The following is a 5,107-nucleotide window of genomic DNA, read 5'->3' on the forward strand; positions in this document are numbered from 1 at the left end:
ATCTCCACACAGAAATATGTCACTTTAAGAAAGTACCAGCAGCAATGTGGGCTGACATAAATTCCCAGAACATAGACATGCTCTTTCTTGCAAAGCCAGTCTTACAGAAGCTTTCTGTGACATCATATAGAATATGAACTGTGGTAAGGAATTCAGACAGGCATGTTTCAGACACTCATCTAGCGCCCAGTGCCTTTATTCCTAAATCTCAGTGCGAGTGCATGTATTTTAAGCATAGTTTGAAAGGCCACTACTGCAAAAAAAAGGTCACCAGTGATGTTACTTTCACCAGTCAAAAAACTACTATAATAAATCCGTGGAATGAAGCAATATGATCACACTGGTAAGAGTCACATGTGGCTCTATGCCACTGACTTGATACTGCAAAGGAATAGATAAAATTTAGAACCTAACAGTTTGAACAGGAACAGAATGAAGTTATTTTATTTCAACAGGAAAATGTACATACCCATATACATTTATACAATAATATTGTACAGAATATGTCAGCCTTATCACATGAAGCAATGTTTCAAGAAAATATGAATAATGTTTAAACTAGTGCAGGACAGTGAGACGCAATCTAATTTTATTACAAGTGATGACCGTCACAGCTCAAAACACACATGCACTTCCACATAACATGAAGTGAAAAAAAATGGGATACACTACAGAATTAATGTACGTGAAGCAAAAAGTCTCTCCAAATTACTTTAACAGTAAGGAATGAAAAATATTCAACTTTCAGCTTGTTCAAATATAGAGAACAATCAGGAATAATATGCAACCTGTTTATGAATCATAAACAGTTTAATTGTTCATGCATTTTTATGATCAAAGACCTTAGCCCTTCAATGATCTTGCCCTCCTATCATATTTTTTGGAAACACTTGTTTTTATTATAAGAAAGTATTAAGTGCAAAGAAGGAACTCATGTATTTCCACTCTGAGCAGCCCATTAACCACAACTTTGTTCTGATTCACACAAACCAAACTGTACTTAACCTTTGTTTAGCACCTACATGCAAAGAGTGTTCTGACAAGACTCAGTGGGGATTGCCTCTCTGTCACCAACTTATTTTAACTTAACGTACACTTGTAACATAACCATAAAGGCTATTTTGTAAATACATTACTTCTCACATGGACCATTTTAAATGCAATCATGTTCAAACAGTAGAGTTTTAGGAAGGGTATAGTGAAACTTTAGAGAATGGACTTTGCTTGCAAACCAACACAAAACAGAATGAACCGAATCACTTTGTATTGTATAATCAGATTTTCTTTATTTTGCAGTGTACTGAAGTCACTTTGTTTTTGTACTGTTGAGCTGTAATGAAACACAGCACATTTGCTGTATAATACCAACGTACAGTTATAATTTTATATACAGTGCAGCATTTTAATTTAAACTGCCACGTATGAATGCTGATTCACAACTGGATAAAACTATGCTCTTGATACACAAATTCTACTACAAAACATTTTATTGGACACCAAGATAGCATCCTGTAATGGGCATTAGCAGCAGATATAATTGTCACTTGTCGACTTTAGCTAGCAATTTCTACACCAAATGTAAGTATACACATATGAATGTCTACTTTATTTTCCTACCATCTCTTGTGTCTGGCCAAGCAAACACTGCTATGTCATTTATCACAGGACACATCTGGAGATGCAAAAACCACTCAGTGATTTAGATATTCCTGCTTGAAATATACAAAATAAATAAATAATAAATATAACGTTTCATAGCTAACTTGGCAATGCTGTGCTGTACACAGATGTAGTTCCCTTAATCGTTCATGTCATAACCCTACTTTATTAACCTAATCTATGACCATGAATGAAGCAATGAAAACTGACAAAGCAGAGTTTGCTTCATTGACTGAAGTTGCTATTATCCTCGCTATATAAATCACATGCACAGAAGTAGGTGAAAAAAAGTATGGATATCTTTTTTTACATATTCAATAGTGCACATATTGGGGACGTTCAATATAGACAGGCTTCCAAAGTCAATGAATTCTGCAGTTCTTTTATATGGAATAATGTATTTACAGATTAAAAAAAATGCAAGAGGTATAAAAACAAAAGCATAACTGAGGTATAAATACAGGAATACTTTTAAATAATTTTCATTGTCATGCATTTGTCACATTACTCATACGAGTACACTAGTAATACGTATATAAGTTTACAACAGAAAGTATATACAAACAAAACTGTACAAATAAAAATGGATTTTTTTGTGTAAAATAATATTGTACACAAAGTTCATTCCTAAGAAACACTGATTCTTAAAAACAACAGTTATTCCTCTACAAAACTTCATCTGAAATAACACTGATAATGGTAAATAACAATTATCCTTCTTTTTACTCCCATTCATACTTAACTGACTACAAGCCAACGCTCAGCACGCACTGAACTTTCATTACAAACACTGCAAACCCAGCATTACACTTTACAGTAAAACCTGTACGAAAGAACCCCCTTTACAAAAGGACTATTTAACTTATGTAAAAACATTATAGTCCTCCACTCTGTGTGACTGTCTATGGATTTCCAAAGCCTTTTTTGTTAACCTCATGAAGAAAACAGCTTTTCTAATATTAAAACATATGTGCTGCTGTGAAACATGTCTATAGTTAAGTTGTTAGGGAATGGAAGACAAAAAGCAAATTAGTGTCCTAAGTAGGTTTTAGTTCTTAACTGTGACTTAAACTAATTCCATTACCCCCCAACGCACATAAGCATAGAATACAGCGTTTACAATTTCATGCACTGATGTGTACCTGAAATAAGTCAGAAAAATGCAGACTAGAGTATATAGCAGACATTATCTGTTGGTAATTCAGTAATTTCTTGAAACTATTTAGTTTATAATCACTCATTAATCTGATTAATGTGAGATATAAATAGCTTAACATACTCCAGTCAAGACTGATGGACAAATCAATGTGGCTAACAGCCTTTTGGTGGGGCACATTTGAATATGTCCATTTTTCAAGCCTTATTGCTCTCATCAAAAACTAATACCCGCCCTAATTGTTGGTTTAAAAATCCATGTCTTGAATCCATGGATGCTCACAGGCTTTATTTTACAGCACTTTAAAACAGTTTACTTCCTATGTATACAAACACATGCCTGGAAACTAGAGCAGCGACTGTAAATCACATAACCAGAGGTTAACTCCTTCCTTGTTTTTTTTTTAATAAATACAACCTGGAACCATAAATAAAAATAATGAACAGTGGGGAATGCCTATGTCCTCTGACGTGTGTGTGCACGCACACACACACACACAACTGGCCCCAAAGGACAATGATTTACAAACCTGATAAACACTTTGCTCAGTCAACCAACTACAATAAATGAAGCTATTTTTGCAGACCAACTTTTCTAAAATAATTTCAAACCATTTAAATAAAACAAAGAAGGGAGAGAGCAAGAGAGAGAGAGCGAGAAAATCAAAGATGAGGATTGTTTAGAGTTAAAGCACAACTACGATTAGGCAAAAGGGATCATTTATCATCCGAACCAATGAATTGTAAAGCACTGTCATGTTCCATCACTATTGAGCTATAAAATGTGACATTTAACACTTTCAGTTTGTTTGATTGTCAAATAATTGTATACTTCATCAGCTCAGTGCATTTACTCACTATATGAAAGGACTGCTTTCTTTCTTGAGCCTTTTAGTAAAATTTGGCTAGGTTTACAGAGTTATAAAATCAATATCAACTTCCCTGCTCCTTTCTTCTGTATATCAGACATCCACCAGTCATAATCCCTCCGCTTAAACACCATGCGCAATATTAAAAAAAACTCCTGTATGTGCCTTCTTTTAAATACCTTTGTCCGTGTGAGCAACAGTATGTTATAAAATGTATCAACAACTCCAGCAGATAGGCAAGTCCTCAGTAAACATCCAGCAAGCACAATAACATTAGTTTTCTCCTGCAAGCAGAGCAAGGAAAATGTAACAGACTGGTACACTATACTCGAGAATGGAGGTGGCATGAATTTAAAGTAGAGATGAAAAGGAAGTATACCGGAATAGACACGTTCAACATAGACATCATGTTAAAGGTACTGGAGGGCTTGACAAGCATTTGTTAAAATGAAGTTTTACACTGAGCTTAAAAGCATCTAGGATGGATGTAAAAGTGGGGGTAAGCGAGAGGATGGACACCTATGTAGGGTAAACTCCAGCACGAAGGCAGACTTCATGTACCAAAGGCCTTGTTCTGTTGGCATCTATGTATGTCTGGCTCTGTGAATTTGTAAGCATAAACATGGAAATATGCCATGGAAGTAGGACTAACTAGGAAAAGCTCATTCTAATGGCTGATACAGCTGTCAAAATGAGCATTGTTAGTACTGCGAACAGGAATAAACTACCTTGTGTAAGTATTACATTTCCAACTATTCTTTTGCCTAACATGCGTATTGGGTGACTCTGAGGAGAGGGAAAAAAAATGAAAGAGCCCCTGAACTGCCCACAGTAAAATGAGGCTTGGTGTACTGCACCTTGTCTTGGTGTCAAATATACAAAAAAGATTCAAAGGGAAATTAGAAGAAAAATGTAACACTTGTTTATGTTTTAAAACTTCTCCAGGACAGCACTCCTTGAAGTGCTTAAAGAAACATCAAAGATATAATATTTATTTTGATGGGTATGAAGTTTGTTAATGTTTTCAACCAAAGACTGAGAGATGAACAAAACTGTCTATAGCCTGTGTAGGATATCCATAGCAGTCCTGGTGAAAGGATTACTAAACGTATAAATTTTAACATTGTGTCATCACTTTACAAGATTCATTTTGTTCTAGGTGCCAACAGTTTCAAAGATTTTTTTACTTTAACAGAATGGTGATTTGACATGCTCTTCTGTGAAACTGGTGCATAATAGATAGAGTCCACATGGTGCAGTAAGGCAACATAGCAAAGCAAGAGTTTCTTTCTATGTGCAACACAATCTATCATTAAGACTATGGCATCACAGCACTTGTCTACACACAACTTCATTCCTTGATGCTGACAACTTGAACCCTTGTGGAGATGTCTGGCAGGTTTATAACTGCAAATAAATTAAAT

General features: G+C 35.1%; 1 protein-coding gene across 1 annotated transcript in view; it reads right to left on the minus strand.

Annotated features, from left to right (window-relative positions):
* Nucleotides 1–416: 416 nt before the first annotated feature.
* Nucleotides 417–5,107, minus strand: part of DLC1 (DLC1 Rho GTPase activating protein) — a 132,928-nt gene continuing 128,237 nt past the window's right edge. Inside the window, exon 14 of the mRNA XM_044062500.1 lies at nucleotides 417–5,107. This exon is cut by the window's right edge and continues 1,226 nt beyond it. The gene's annotated coding sequence lies outside the window, so the exon portion shown is untranslated.

The sequence above is a fragment of the Protopterus annectens genome, chromosome 2.part1 (genome assembly GCF_019279795.1).
Source record: "Protopterus annectens isolate FY-2018-M chromosome 2.part1, PAN1.0, whole genome shotgun sequence".
NCBI lineage: Eukaryota > Metazoa > Chordata > Ceratodontiformes > Protopteridae > Protopterus > Protopterus annectens.